Raw genomic sequence first — 17,852 nt, forward strand, 5'->3', positions numbered from 1 at the left:
GCCTGTCTTCAACAAAAATATTCAAACATCAAAACTACATGGTCTTACTCTTGTTTCATTGTATTTAAGTGGCCTTGCTATGACCCTTCCTCCCCCACTTAGGGCGAATGTCCGGGATTTTGACACAAGTCTTGAATTTAGCAACTTCATGGACCTATGTTTCATATATCTATCCCTCACATATATGTTCGAGTATTAGGGAGATTGAAGTCACAATGGTATTAACCTCATAAGTCCTTTGCTCTTATTCAGCCACACGTGCTTGGGATTCCGATTCCTCATACCAATATCCTTTAGGAGTGTAACAAAACTTCATACACTTATGGGGTTCTTATAACATTCGTAGCATAAGGGTTTTCTCATTATGGGTTCAATTGACTCTCATTTCATAACTTCTTGTCTCCTAGGAGAGACTTGCACTCTCATCATCAATCTGCTGGTCATGTCTCCCATATATCACGTGCTTATATAACCAGTTTTCTTTCACACCTTAGGATCATTTACATACTTCTCACACTACCTACATGTGCTATTCAAGCTTATATAACACTTATCAATTCAATGTTTCTTTGGAGGTTACAATCATTTTTAACACTTTCTCGAATAAAGTATGCTTATGGTACTATGTATGTACCTCATATATTTGTACCATTCGTTCAACATAACATATATGCCATCTCCTTAATATTCGGGCCTTTTCCCACTGATCATTCCGTATGACAACATTACTTGAAATAGACGAAAGGGCGTCTAAACTTACCTTGAATCTCAACGCACGAGTTATAAGACAATCTTATAGTAAAGCTTTATCGCACGATCTGGAGTGTTGAAGAATGGTAACATTCCTAAATGTCCATGTAGCCTCCAACTTATAGATGTGGTCGACAACACACCGATAAGAAGGACTCTACTAGACACGGCTCTGAGACAACCTAGGACACTTTAAAACCTTAGGCTCTAATACCAAGTTTGTCACACCCCAAAATCGAAGGGCGCGACCGGCACTCGACCAGGTAGCTCCAGTCAAGCGGACCTGGGTGCCTTTCCTATCCCACGTGTTACCCCGCATTTTCATTATCCAATAACCAAGTGAAATAGACATTTATGATTTAAAAACATTCTTACGAGATTTACATAATATACATGGTTACTTAGCGTGGTTTACAAGTTACATTGCCCAAATACAAAATACATAAGTACATAACCCACATTTCCTGTCTACGGAGCCTCTAGTGATACAAAAGAGTGTTACAATACTTGCCGGTAACAAGGCTCCGACTATACCTTACGCAAATACCAAAATAAAATTTTTGGGAGGAAAAGCGGCATGAGCCACGCAGGGCCCAAAGAGGAAAAAAGGGCTTACCAATACAGCTGACGGAAAGTGAAGGAGTGCTACTGTTGGTGGACTGGAGTACCTGCTATGGAACCACCTACAATCATAACACGAATATAGCGCCCCCGGAAAAAGGGACGTCAGTACATTTTAATTGTTCTGGTATGTATGAACAAACTTTACCCCAAGTAAAATCAAGAAATACACAAGTAATAAACAGTAATAGAATCAACAATCCAATGCACATGAAAGGAAAAACCAAAGCCAAACAAGTTCCACAATCTCTCATTTTCCCTTTTCAACATTATTTCATCACATCAATGGTTTCACAACTTTCACATATTTTCATTTCAATAGTGATTTCGATCACTTTTCCACCCTTATTACCTCGGTCACCCTTATCACCACAACCCAAACCTTATAACTTCGTGTTGCAGCGTGCAACCCGATCCCACCGGACAATCAAATTTCACACGACAACAACAATAATTCACAAAGAATTTTCATAACATCAATACCATTTCCATCATATGCAATAGCCCGTATACAATTTAAGTCACAATGATAATTTCCCGCGACAAGTCATGTATGATATTACCACAGTTGTTTCAATTGCATCAATTACGATTTCTTTCCATCATTTGTTACACAGTTCTTACCACATGAACACATTCACACTAACGCACTTGGTTTGTTGCCATTTACTTACACCATTATATCGCGAGACATAACCAACAACGTTCAAAGCATATTAATCACAAGAATCATCATTTCAAGGAAACACAAGTTCATATCAACAATTCATACATTTAGGCCCAAGACACCATATATGTCACCAAGCAGTAATTCATGTACAAGATGTTGTCGTAATCATTCAACTCATTTACGTCATTTCACAATACCATCTTTCATTACTTACCACGCAGGGTTTTATCCATTATACACATTCCACATTTGGACACGTTAATGTTCTTTCATTCGTTAACATATACTCCCATATCGTCATCCTCAAGCATTTACAAGCTTATCACATAATAAGGTAGGCACATCAAATCACTTTTCACAATCACATATAACACGGAGGTGTGGAAATCAACTAAGACAATCAATACACATATTTTCATTCAAGGTACACTTATTAACATATCCAATTGATATCCATAATCTCCTAATCCTCATTTGCACGCAAGATAAAATATTTGGCCTACCTTGGCACAACGAAATCTTAAATTACTAAGTACAATTTTCTGGGGCTTTACATTGGTGAACCTATCTAATCTCCACAAGACATCAGTAGACATAGCTGCTCCATCACCAGTTTGAGCTACCACACCCGGCTGAACTACTCCAACTGGTTGAGCTGCTAGAGTCTGAAACTAAGGAGCCATCTGCTCCGGAGTGCGGGTAGCAAGAGTCTGGGTTCCTCCTTCAGCCTGAGAGATGGCCGGTGCTACAAGAAGTAAGCCTGCTCGGGTGACACTCTCCATAAGGCCCACTAGACGAACTAGAGCATCCTGGAGTACTAGGGTAGCAATGAACCCCTCTAGGACCTGAGCTGGGCCCACCGGAACTGCCTATGATGGAACATCATCATAAAACTCAACCCGAGGCTCCACCGCTGGTGCTGCAACTCTGGACTAAGCTTTTCCCCCACCTCGGCCTCTAGCACGGCCTCGACCTTGCCCTCTATCCCTCATAGGAGCTGCTACTGGGGGCTTGGGCTACTGATCAATGGATGAGGAAGTGCGTGTTCTCGCCATTTGCGAAAGAACAGAGTAGAAATTCAATTAGCATTGACAAATACAACCGCATGACAGGAAATAATAAATGTGAAGTTTTTCCTAACTTTGTGGCCTCTGGGGTATAAATACAGACGTCTTCGTACCGATCCCTCAGACTTTACTAAGCTTCTCTGTGAATTGTGAAACCTAAGTAACCTAGAGCTCTGATACCAACTTGTCACGACCCGAATTTCCCACCCTCGGGAGCCGTGATGGAGCCTACTCATGAAAGCTAGGCAAGACGAGTGTTATAAATTCATTACCTCTTTTCCATTTTAATCTATTAACAATTAAGAATCAACATTTTATAAATAGCGGAATTTAATAAGCAAAAGAATAGAATATAGAAATTTAAATATTACCAATACAAATCCTTAAACATAACTACCCAGAATTGGTGTCACAATTTCACAGATGGTCTAGGAATACTACAAATATGGGTCCGAAAAGTAAATACAACGCTGTCTCTGAAATACATAAATGAAACAGGATGAAAGGATAGAAGGAGACTCAAAGGCCTACGGACGCCTGCATGACTACCTCGGATCTCCGAATGGACTAAAGTAAGCAACCCAAAGCTAAGGTCCGTAAGCTCCAGTACCGGGATCTGCACGTAGTGCAGAATGTAGTATCAGCACAACCGACCCCATGTGCTGGTAAGTGTCTAGCCTAACTTCGGCGAAGTAGTGACGAGGCTAGGACCAGACTACCAAACAAACCTGTGCAGTTAAATCATCTACAACGAAAATAAAAGCATATAATTGCAGCTAAAGATGGGAGGGGGAAAACATGCTGCGGGGAGTAATCGACAACAATAGAATACCAAAGAGGAATGTAAAGAAACCAAAATATAATTGCTAACAAGAATAAGGAAAACAAAACACAGACTTCACTTTCATTACATATCTTGTTGCATGTGTACAACCCGATCCCATCTCATATATCTCGTTGCAGGTGTGCAACCTGATCCCATTTCATATATCTTGTTGAAGGCGTGCAACCCAATCCCATTTCGTATATCTCGTTGCAAGCGTGCAACCCGATCCCATTTCATATATCTCGTTGCAGGCGTGCAACCCGATCCCATTTCATATCTCTTGTTGCAGGCGTGCAACCTGCTCCTATTTCTTATATCTTGTTGCAGGCGTACAACCCGCTCCCATTTTATATATCTTGTTGCAGGAGTGCAACCCGCTCCCATTTCTATTCAACATCAGTCATAAAAGAATCCCGGCAAGGGAACAAGAGTATAACAACAACATCCCGGCAAGGGTGGCAATATCATAAACAATAACATCCCGGCAAAGGAGACAATATCATAAACAATAACATCCCGGCAAGAGAGACAATATCATAAACAATAAAATCCCGACAAGGGAACCAACAATGATAATCATCATATTAAGCATGAATAAATCATAACGGAGTCACAACAATTACAATACTAGACTCACGGGCATGCTTGACACCGACGTATAGATACTCGTCACCATGCCTATACGTTGTACTCCACAATTAACACATAGCAAATAAGACACAACTCCTAAACCCTCAATCTAAGGTTAGACCAAACACTTACCTCGATGTCACGAACATAATTCAAGCCTCAACTACCGCTTTACCTCTTGTTTCCACCACCAATTCGCTCGTATCTAGCCACAAGTTACTTAACTATATCAATAATTGCTAAATGAATCAATTATAATGCATGAAAATAAGTTTTCCAATGATTTTCACTAAAAGTCAAAAATTGCCCCCGGGCCCACATGGTCAAAAATCGAGGTTTGAATCAAAGCTTGATTATCCATTCTCCCACGAACCCATATATATAATTTGTTCTTAAATCAGACCTCAAATCGAGGTCCAAATTCCCAAAATTTGAAAAAACCTAAGTTCTACCCAAAACACCCAATTCCCCCCATGAAAACCGTTGATTTTTGAGTTGAAATCATGTGAAAAGATGTTAAAGATTAATGAAAACGAGTTAGAATCACCCAAAGGTGTTTATGTTTTGAAAAGGTTGTAAAAATGAAAGATTTTTGGCTAAGTTGTGAATTTGCAGGTCGCAGATGTCGCAATTGCGACCAGGGTTCGCAATTGCGAACCATTCAGAAGTCTGCTTTCTTTGCATTTGTGACCACCCAAAATTTCTGAGGGCTTCGCGTTTGTGAGGCATATGTCGTATTTGTGAGGCATACGTCGCATTTGCGACTATGGCCCTCCGCATTTGCGATAAAATGATCGCATTTGTGATCAGGGCCTGCCCAGACCTTCTTCACATTTGCGATCATTCTTCGCATTTGCGAGTTGCGAAGCCTGCAGACCTGCAACATACCAACAATTTTCTAAGTCCAAATTTCACTCTGTGGCCTATCCAAAACTCACCCGAGCCCTCAGGGCTCCAAACCAAACATGTACGCAAGTCCAAAAACATTATATGGACTTGCTCGTGCAATCAAATCATCAAGATAACATCAATAACTATGAATTTAGCATCAAAACCAAAGAAAAATATCATGAACTCTTAAGTTCAAATTTTAACAACAAAAGGTCCAATTCATGTCATTTCAAGTACGTTTCTTACCAAATTTTATAGGCTCAACTTAAATCACATATAAGACCTTTATCGGGCTCCGAAACTAAAATACGGGTCCGATACCATCAAATTCAAACATATATCATTTCCAGAAACTCTGATATATTCCAAAAAATAATTTTTTTTAAAAATTCATTTCTCGGGCCTGGGACCTCGGAATTCGATTCTGGGCATACGCCCAAGTTCCATATTTTCCAACGGACCCTACGGGATCGTCAAATCATGGGCTCGGGTCCGTTTACCCAAAATATTGACCTATGTCAACCTAAATTCATTTTAAAAGCAAAATTCATCATTTTCACAGATTTTCACATAACGGCTTTCCGGATACACGCTTGGAATGCGCACGCAAACAGTGGTGAGATAGAAAGGAGGTTTTAAGGCCTCGAAACATATAATTTATTTCTAAAACAAGTGATGACCTTTTGGGTCATCGCATTCTCTGCCTCCAAAACAACCGTTCATCCTCGAGCGGACATAAGAAGGAATCACCTGAGTCGGAGAAAAGATAGGGATAATGGCTCCGCATATCGGACTCGGACTCCCAGGTTGATGCCTCAACCGGCTGACCTCTCCACTGAATATGAACAGAAGGAAAACTATTCGATCTCAACTGATGAACCTGCTGGTATAGAATTGCTACCAGGTCCTCCTCATAGCACAAGTCCTTGTCCAACTGGACAGTGCTGAAGTTTAACACATGGGATGGATTACCGTGATACTTCCGAAGCATGGACACATGAATACTGGATTTACAACTGATAAACTCAGCGATAACGGAAGTCTCTAAGCCACCTCTCCCACTATATCAAGAAACTCAAATGGCCCAATGAACCTAGGGCTAAGCTTGCCCCTCTTCCCAAATCTCATCACGCGCTTCATAGGCGACTCCCGAAGCAACACCCGCTCGCCGACCATGAATGCCAAATCATGAACCTTACGGTCGGTATAACTCTTTTGCCAAGACTGAGCTGTACGAAGCCTATCCTGAATAATCCTGACCTTGTCCAAGGCATCCTGTACTAGTTCCGTACCCAACAACTGAGCCTCTCCCAGCTCAAACTATCCAACCGATGACCGACACCGCCTACCATATAAAGCCTCATAAAGAGCCATTTGGATACTCGACTGGTAGCTGTTGTTGTAGGCAAACTCCGCTAAAGGCAAGAACTGATCTTAAGAGCATCCAAAGTTAGTGACACAAGCTCAAAGCATATCCTTCAAAATTTGAATAGTGCGCTCGAACTACCCGTCTGTCTGAGGATGAAATGTTGTGCTCAACTCGACCCGTATGCCCAAATCACATGGAACTGCTCTCCAAAAATGTAAGGTAAACTGCGTACCTCAGTCCGAAATGATAGACACGGGCACACCATGAAGACGAGCAATCTCCCGAATATAGATCTCAGCTAACCTCTCGGAAGAATAAGAGACTGCCACATGAATGAAATGTGCTGACTTGGTTAGCCTATCAACAATAACCCACACTGCATTGGACTTCCTCCGAGTCCGTGGGAGTCAACCAACGAAGTCCATAGTGATACGCTCCCACTTCCACTCAGGAATCTCAATTTTTTGGAACAAACCACCAAGTCTCTGATGCTCGTACTTTACCTGCTAACAATTCAAACACCGAGACACATATGCAACAATATCCTTCTTCATCCTCCTCCACCAATAATGCTGCCACAAATCCTGATACATCTTAGCGGCGCCCGGATGAATAGAGTACCGGGAACTATGGGCCTCCTCTAATATCAACTCTTGGAGTCCATCCATATTAGGCACTCAAATCATATCTCCACAAGGCATCAGTAGACTTAGCTGCTCCATCACCGATTTGAGCTACCACACCCGGCTGAACTGCTCCAACTGGCTGAGCTTCTAGAGTCTGAAACTGGGGAGCCATCTGCTCCGGAGTATAGGTAGTAGGAGTCTGGGCTCCTCCTTCAGCCTGAGAGATGGCCGGTGCTACAGGAAGTAAGCCTGCCCGGGTGACACTCTCCATAAGGCCCACTAGACGGACCAAAGCATCCTGGAGTACTGGGGTAGCAATGAACCACTCTGGGACCTGAGCTGGGCCCACCAGAACTGCCTATGCCGGAACATCATCATCAAACTCAACCTGAGGCTCCACCGCTGGTGCTGCTACTCTGGACTAAGCTCTGCCCCTACCTCGGCCTCTAGCATGACCTCGACCTCGCCCTCTATCCCTCATAGGAGCTGTTGCTGGGGGCTTGGGCTGTTGATCAGTGGATGAGGAAGTGTGTGTTCCTGCCATTTGCGAAAGAACAGAGTAGAAATTCAATTAGCATTGACAAACACAACCGCACGATAGGAAAGAATAAATGTGAAAATTTTCCTAACTCTGTAGCCTCTGGGGTATAAATACATACGTCTTCATACCGATCCCTCAGACTCTACTAAGCTTGTCCGTGAATTGTAAGACCTAAGTAACCTAGAGCTCTGATACCAACTTGTCACGACCCGAATTTCCCACCCTCGGGAGCCGTGATGGCGCCTACTCATGAAAGCAAGGCAAGACGAGTGTTATAAATTCATTACCCCTTTTCCATTTTAATCCATTAACAATTAAGAATCAACATTTTATAAACAGCGGAATTTAATAAGCAAAAGAACAGAATGTAGACATTTAAATATTACCAATACAAATCCTTAAACATAACTACACAGAATTGGTGTCACAATTTCACAGATGGTCTAGGAATACTACAAATATGGGTCCAAAATGTAAATACAACGCTATCTCTGAAATACATAAATGAAACAGGATGAAAGGATAAAAGGAGACGCCAAGGCCTACGGATGCTTGCAGGACTACCTCGGATCTCTGAATGGACTAAAGGCAGCAACCCAAAGCTAAGGTCCGTAAGCTCCAGTACCGGGATCTGCACATAGTGCAGAGTGTAGTATCAGCACAACCGACCCCATGTGCTAGTAAGTGCCTAGCCTAACCTCGGCGAAGTAGTGACGAGGCTAGGACTAGACTACCAAAAAAACCTGTGCAGTTAAATCATATACAACGAAAATAAAAGCAGATAATTGAATCTCAAGATGGGAAGGGGAAAACATGCTGCGGGGAGTAATCGACAACAATAGAATACCAAAGAGGAATGTAAAGAAACCAAAATATAATTGCTAACAAGAATACGGAAAACAAAACACAGACTTCACTTTCATTTCATATCTTGTTGCATGCATACAACCCGATGCCATCTCATATATCTCGTTGCAGGCGTGCAACCTGATCCCATTTCATATATCTTGTTGTAGGCGTGCAACCTTATCCCATTTCATATATCTCGTTGGAGGCGTGCAACCCGATCCCATTTCATATATCTCGTTGCACTCGTGCAACCCGATCCCATTTCATATCTCTTGTTGCAGGCGTGCAACCCGCTCCCATTTCATATATCTTGTTGCAGGCATTCATCCCGGCAAGGGAGACAATATTATGAACAATAACATCCCAGCAAGAGACACAATATCATAAACAATAAATCCCGGCAAGGGAACCAACAATGATAATCATCATATTAGGCATGAATAAATCACAACGGAGTCACATCAATTACAATACTGGACTCACGGGCATGCTTGACACCAACGTATAGATACTCGTCACCATGTCTATACATTGTACTCCACAATTAACACATAGCAAATAAGACACAACTCCTAATCGCATTTGCGACTATGGCCCTCCGCATTTGCGATAAAATGGTCGCATTTGCGATTAGGGCCTGCCCAGGCCTTCTTCGCATTTGCGATCATTCTTCGCATTTGCGAGTTGCGAAGCTTGCAGACCTGCAACATACCAGCAATTTTCTAAGTCCAAATTTGACTCCGTGGCCTATCCAAAACTCACCCGAGCCCTCAGGGCTCCAAACCAAACATGTACGCAAGTCCAAAAACATCATACGGACTTGCTCGTGCGATCAAATCATCAAGATAACATAAATAACTATGAATTTAGCATCAAAATCAAAGAAAAATCTCATGAACTATTAAGTTCAAATTTTAACAATAAAAGGTCCGATTCATGTCATTTCATGTCCGTTTCTTACCAAATTTTACAGGCTCAACTTAAATCACATATAAGAACTTTACCGGGCTCCGAAACTAAAATACAAACCCAATACCATTAAATTCAAACATATTTCATTTCCAAAAACTCTTATATATTCCAAAAAAATAATTTTCTTTAAAAATTCATTTCTCGGGCTTGGGACCTCGGAATTCGATTCTGGGTATACGCCCACGTCCCATATTTTCCAACGGACCCTACGGGACCGTTAAATCACGGGACCGGGTCTGTTTACCTAAAATATTGACCTAAGTCAACCTAGATTTATTTTAAATGCAAAATTCATCATTTTCACAGATTTTCACATAATGGCTTTCCGGATACACACATGGAATGCGTACACAAACCGTGGTGAGATAGAAAGGAGGTTTTAAGGCCTCAGAACATAGAATTTATTTCTAAAACAAGTGATGACCTTTTGGGTCATCGCATTCTCCGCCTCTAAAACAACCGTTCGTCCTCAAACGGACATAAGAAGCAAGCACCTGAGTCGGAGAAAAGATGGGGATAATGATTCTACATATCGGACTCGGACTCCGAGGTTGATGCTTCAACCGACTGACCTTTCCACCGAACATGAACAGAAGGAAAACTCTTCGATCTCAACTGACGAACCTACCGGTCTAGAATTGCTACCAGGTCCTCCTCATAGGACAAGTCCTTGTCCAACTGGACAGTCCTGAAGTTTAACACATGGGATGGATCGTCGTGATACTTCTGAAGCATGGACACATGAATACTAGATGCACAACTGATAAACTCGGCGGCAACACAAGTCTGTAAGCCACCTCTCCCACTCGATCAAGAATCTCAAACGACCCAATGAATCCAAGGCATCCTGTAGTAGATCCGTGCCAACAACTGAGCCTCTCCCGGCTCAAACCATCCAATCGGCGACCGACACACCGCCTACCATATAAAGCCTTATAAGGAGCCATCTAGATACTCGACTGGTAGCTATTGTTGTAGGCAAACTCCGCTAAAAGCAATAACGGATCCTACGAGCCTCCAAAGATAATGACACAAGCTCGGGGCATATCCTCCAAAATCTGATTAGTGCACTCGGACTGCCCGCCCGTGTAAGGATGAAATGCTGTGCTCAAATCGACCCGTATGCCCAAATCACGTGGAACTGCTCACCAGAAATGTGAGGTAAACTGCGTACCTCAGTCCAAAATGATAGACACGGGCACACCAAGAAGACGAACAATCTCCCGAATATAGATCTCAGCTAACCTCTCGGAAGAATAAGAGACTGCTACAGGAATTAAATGTGCTGACTTGGTTAGCCTATCAACAATAACCCATACTGCATCGAACTTCCTTTGAGTCTGTGGGAGTCCAACAATGAAGTCCATAGTGATACACTCCCACTTTCACTCAGGAATCTCAATTTTCTTGAACAAACCACCAGGCCTCTGATGCTAGTACTTTACGTGCTGACAATTCAAACACCGAGCCACATATGCAAGAATATCCTTCTTTATCCTCCTCCACTAATAATGCTGCCACAAATCCTGATACATCTTAGCGGCGCCCGGATGAATAGAGTACCGGGAACTATGGGCCTCCTCTAAAATAAACTCTTGGAGTCCATCCAAATTAGGCACTCAAACTCGACCCTATAGCCTCAAAACTCCATCATCTCCTAATGTAACCTGCTTGGCACCACCGTGCTGTACCGTGTCTCTAAGGACACACAAATGAGGATCAGTATACTGCCGATCTCGGATACTCTCCAATAAAGAAGAATGAGCGACTGTGCAAGCTAACATACGGCTGGGCTCAGAAACATCCAACCTTACAAACTGATTGGCCAAATCCTGATCATCCAAAGCAAGCGGTATCTCACCGACCGAAATATACGCAAGACTGCCCATACTGGATGAATTCCTACTCAAAGCATCGACCACCACATTGGCCTTCCCCGGATGATATAAAATGGTTATATCATTGTCCTTTAATAGCTCCAACCACCTCCTCTGCCTCAAATTTAGCTCCTTCTGCTTGAATAAGTATTGCAAACTCTTGTGATCCGTGAACACCTCACATGAAACGCCATACATAATGCCTCCAAATCTTCAACGCGTGAACAAAGACTGCTAACTCCAAATCATGAACCAGATAGTTCTCTCATGAATCTTCAACTACCGTGAAACATAGGCAATGACCTTGCCATCTTGCATCAACACCGCACCAAGTCGAATATAAGATGCATCACAATAAACTGTATATGGCCCTGAACCTATGGACAAAACCAACACCAACGCCGTAGTCAAAGTAGTCTTGAGCTTCTGAAAGCTCGCCTCACACTCGTCCGACCACCTGAAATGGGCACCCTTTTGGGTCAACCTGGTCATCGGGGCTGCAATAGATGAAAACCCTCCACAAACTGACGATAATAGGCTGCCAAGCCCAAAAAACTCCGGATCTCTGTAGCTGATGCAGGTTTAGGCCAGTTCTTGACTGCCTCTATCTTCTTCGGATCTACCTGAATACCCTCTGCTGATACGACATGACCCAAGAATGCAACTGAACTGAACCAGAACTCACACTTCAAAAACTTACCATACAACTAACTATCCCTCAAAGTCTGAAGACCCACTATCAGATGCTGCTCATGCTCCTCCCGGATGCGGGAATAGATCAAAATATCATCAATGAAGACTATTACAAATGAATCCAAGTACGGTTTGAACACTCGATTCATCAAATCCTTAAAAGCTGATGGGGCATTTGTCAACCCAAATGACATCACCAAGAACTCATAATGCTCGTACCGAGTGCGGAAAGCTATCTTAGGGACGTCGGATGCCCTAATCCTCAACTGATGGTAGACAGATCTCAAGTCAATCTTCGAAAATACCTTGGCACCCTGAAGCTGATCAAACAAATCATCAATCCTCGACAATTGATACTTATTCTTGATTGTAATCTTGTTCAACTGCTGGTAATCTATACGCATCCTCATCGATCTATCCTTCTTCTTAATAAACAACACCAGCGCACCCTAAGGCGAGACACTAGGTCTAATAAAGCCTTTATCAACTCAGGCGGGGCCATACGATATGGCGGGATAGAAATGGGCTGGGTGCTCGGAGCCTGATCAATGCAGAAGTCAATATCCCTATTAGGTGGCATACCCGACAGGTCTGAAGGAAATACCTTAGGAAACTCACAAACAACATGCACAGAATCCATAGAAGGAACCTCAGCACTAGAATCACGAACTTATGCCAAATAGGCCAAACACCCCTTCTCGACCATTTGCCAAACCTTCATATATGAGATAACACTACGGGTAGAATGACTAGGAGTCCCTCTCCACTTTAGATGAGGCAACCCCAGCAAGGCTAAAGTCACAGTCTTGGCATAACAGTCCAAGATAGCGTGGTAAGGTGATAACCAGTCCATCCCAATATGATATCAAAATCAACCATGTCCAAAAGTAACAAATCTACTCGAGTCTCAAGACCCCCAATCACAAGTATACATGAATGATGGACACGATCTACCACAATAGAATCACCCGCCGGTGTAGACACATATACATGAGTACTCAAAAATCACTAGGCATGACCAGATACGGTGCAAAATATGACGACACATAGGAGTATGTAGATCCCGGATCAAATAAAAGTGAAGAATCTCTACTACAAACAAGAATATTACTTGTGATAACTACATCGGAAGCCTCAGCCTCAGGCCTGATTGGAAGAGCATAACATCTGGGCTGGGCCATACCACTCTGAACTACATATCTGGGATAGCATCCTGCTGGCTAGCCTCCACCTCTAGCGGCCTGACCTCTACCTCTATTACCTCTACCTCCACCTCTAGCTGGCTGAGAGGGCGGTGGAACACTTTATGCCTAAACCATGGCACGGGAACCCTGGTACTGAGAACTACTCGGTGCTCGAGGGAAATATCTAACAATATGCCTCGTGTCGCCACAAGTAAAACAAGTCCTCGGCTGCTGGGGCTGACGACCCTAAAAACTCTGAAGCGGAGGAGCACTAATAGGAGCTGGAGGTGCACTATAGGACTGCGGATCAGAATACTACATGTGAGAACCACGGCCACCTAGGGCATCGTGAGAAGCCTGAAGTGCTGACTGAAAAGGCCTAGAGGGATGGACACTAACAAAAGAATCCCTGCCTCCAGATGAGGCACCACTGAACTTACCAGAATGACGATGTCTCTTATCAGACCCCTAAACACTCCCCCGTGACAGAACCATCTCGACTCTCTTGGCCACATTGGTCGCATCTTGAAAAGAAATCTCACTACCTGTCTCCTTAGCCATATAGAGTTGAATAGGCTGAACTAGTCCCTCAATAAACCTCCTCACTCTCTCTCTGTCTCTTAGTAGGGAGTATAAGTAGAGCATGACAGGGCAAGTCAATAAATCTGGTCTTGTATTGAGTAACAGTCATAGAGCCCTGCTAGAGACGCTTAAATTGCCTCCGATAGTTCTCCCTCTGAGTGATAGGAAGAAACTTCTCCAGAAATAGCTGAGAGAATTGATCCCAAGTCAAAGCTGGTGAGCCAACTGGTCTAGCCAAACAATAATCTCTCCACCAAGTGTTGGCGGATCCAGATAAGCGAAAAGTAGAAAAGTTGACCCCATTGGTCTCCACTATCCCCATGTTCCTGAGAACATCATGACAGTTGTCTAAATAATCCTGGGGATCCTCAGAAAATGCACCGCTGAAAGTGGTAGTGAAGTGCTTGGTGAACCTATCTAATCTCTACAAGGCATCAGTAGACATAGCTACTCCATCATCGGTTTGAGCTACCACACCCAGCTGAACTACTCCAACTGGTTGAGCTGCTAGAGTCTGAAACTAGGGAGCCATCTACTCCGGAGTACGGGTAGCAGGAGTCTGGGCTCCTCTTCCAGCCTGAGAGATGGCCGGTGCTACAGGAAGTAAGCCTGCCCGGGTGACACTCTCCATAAGGCCCACTGGATAGACCAAAGCATCCTGGAGTACTGGGGTAGAAATGAACCCCTCTAGGACCTGAGCTGGGCCCACCGGAATTTCCTATGCCGGAACATCATCATCAAACTCAACCTGAGGCTCCGCCGCTGGTGCTGCTACTCTGGACTGAGCTCTACCCCTACCTCAGCCTCTAGCATGACCTCGACCTCGCCCTCTGTCTCTCGTAGGAGCTGCTGCTGGGGGCTTGGGCTGCTGATCAGTGGATGAGGAAGTGCATGTTCTCGCCATTTGCGAAAGAACAGAGTAAAAATTCAATTAGCATTGACAAACACAACCGCACGACATGAAAGAATAAATGTGAAGTTTTTCCTAACTCTGTAGCCTCTGGGGTATAAATGCAGATGTCTTCGTACCGATCCCTCAGACTCTACTAAGCTTATCCATGAATTGTGAGACGTAAGTAACCTAGAGCTCTGATGCCAACTTGTCACGACCCAGATTTCCCACCCTCGGGAGCCGTGATGGCGCCTACTCATGAAAGCTAGGCAAGATGAGTGTTATAAATTCATTATCCCTTTTCCATTTTAATCCATTAACAATTAAGAATCAACATTTTATAAACAGCGGAATTTGATAAGCAAAAGAACAAAATATAGACATTAAAATATTACCAATACAAATCCTTAAACATAACTACCTAGAATTGGTGTCACAATTTCACAGATGGTCTAGGAATACTACAAATATTGGTTCAAAAAGGAAATACAACACTATCTTTGAAATAGATAACTGAAACAGGATAAAAGGATAGAAGGAGACTCCACGACCTACAGACACCTGTAGGACTACCTCGGATCTCCGAATGTACTAAAGGCAGCAATCCAAAGCTAAGGTCCGTAAGCTCCAGTACCGGGATCTGCACGTAGCGAAAGTGTAGTATTAGCACATCCGACCCCATGTGCTGGTAAATGCCTAGCCTAACCTCGGCGAAGTAGGGACGAGGCTAGGACCAGACTACCAAACAAACCTGTGTAGTTAAATCATATACAACGAAAATAAAAGCAGAAAATTACAGCTAAAGATGGGAGGGGGAAAACATGATGCGGGGAGTAATCGACAACAATAGAATACCAAAGAGGAATGTAAAGAAACCAAAATATAATTTCTAAAAAGAATAAGGAAAACAAAACACAGACTTCACTTTCATTTCATATCTTCTTGCATGCGTACAACCCGATCCCATCTTATATATCTCGTTGCAGGCATGGAACCTGATCCCATTTCATATATCTTGTTACAGGCGTGCAACCCGATCCCATTTCATATATCTCGTTGTAGGCGTGCAACCCGATCCCATTTTATATATCTCGTTGCAGGCGTGCAACCCGATCCCATTTCATACCTCTTGTTGCAGGCGTGCAACCTGCTCCCATTTCATATATCTTGTTGCAGGCGTGCAACCCACTCCCATTTCAATTCATCATTAGTCATAAAAGAATCCCGGCAAGGGAACAAGAGTATAACAACAACATCCTGGCAAGGGTGACAATATCATAAACAATAATATCCCGGCAAGAGAGACAATATCATAAACAATAACATCCCGGCAAGAGAAACAATATCATAAACAATAAATCCCGGCAAGGGAACCAACAATGATAATCATCATATTAGGCATGAATAAATCACAACGGAGTCACAAAAATTACAATACTAGACTCACGGGCATGCTTGACACCAATGTATAGATACTCGGCACCATGCCTATACGTTGTACTCCACAATTAACACATAGCAAATAAGACACAACTCCTAATCCCTCATGCTAAGGTTAGACCAAACACTTACCTCGATGCCACGAACATAATTCAAGCCTCAACTACCACTTTACCTCTTGTTTCCACCACCAATTCGCTCGTATCAAGCCACAAGTTACTTAACTATATCAATAATTGCTAAATGAATCAATTCTAATGCATGAAAAAAAAAATTCCAATGATTTTCACAAAAACTCAAAAATCGCCCAGGGCCCACATGGTCAAAACTCAAGGTTCGAATCAAAACTCGATTACCCATTCACCCACGAACCCATATATATAATTTGTTCTTAAATCGTACCTCAAATCGAGGTCCAAATCCCCAAAATTTGAAAAAACCTAAGTTCTACCCAAAACACCCAATTTCCCCCATGAAAACCCTTGATTTTTGAGTTGAAATAATGTGAAAAGATGTTAAAAATTAATGAAAACGAGTTAGAAATGGCTTACAATCGATTTAGAAGAGTACTTTGAAAAATCGCCCAAAGGCGTTTATGTTTAGAAAAGGTTTGAAAAATGAAAGATTTTTGGCTAAGTTATGAATAGCATTTGCGACCGCCCACAATTTTTGAGGTCTTCGCATTTGTGAGGCATAAGTCGCATTTTCGACTATGGCCCTCTGCATTTGCGATAAAATGGTCACATTTGCGATCAGGGCCTGCCCAGGCCTTCTTCGCATTTGCGATCATTCTTCGCATTTGTGAGTTGCGAAGCCTGCAGACCTGCAACATACCAACAATTTTCTAAGTCGAAATTTCACTTTGTGGCCTATCCAAAACTCACCCGAGCCCTCAGGGCTCCAAACCAAACATGTACGCAAGTCCAAAAACATCACACGGACTTGCTCATGCGATCAAATCATCAAGATAACATCAATAACTATGAATTTAGCATCAAAATCAAAGAAAAATCTCATGAACTCTTAAGTTCAAATTTTAACAATAAAAGGTCTGATTCGTGTCATTTCAAGTCCATTTCTTACCAAATTTTACAGGCTCAACTTAAATCATATATAAGAACTTTATCGGGATTCGAAACTAAAATAGAGGGCCGATACCATTAAATTCAAACATATTTCATTTCCATAAACTCTTATATATTCCAGAAAATAATTTTCTTTAAAAATTCATTTCTCGGGCTTGGGACCTCGTAATTCGATTCTGGGCATACGCCCAAGTCCCATATTTTCCAACGGACCCTACGGAACCGTTAAATCACGGGCCCGGGTCCGTTTACCCAAAATATTGACCTAAGTCAATCTAAATTCATTT

The sequence above is a fragment of the Nicotiana sylvestris genome, chromosome 10 (genome assembly GCF_000393655.2).
Source record: "Nicotiana sylvestris chromosome 10, ASM39365v2, whole genome shotgun sequence".
Classification (NCBI taxonomy): Eukaryota; Viridiplantae; Streptophyta; class Magnoliopsida; order Solanales; family Solanaceae; genus Nicotiana; species Nicotiana sylvestris.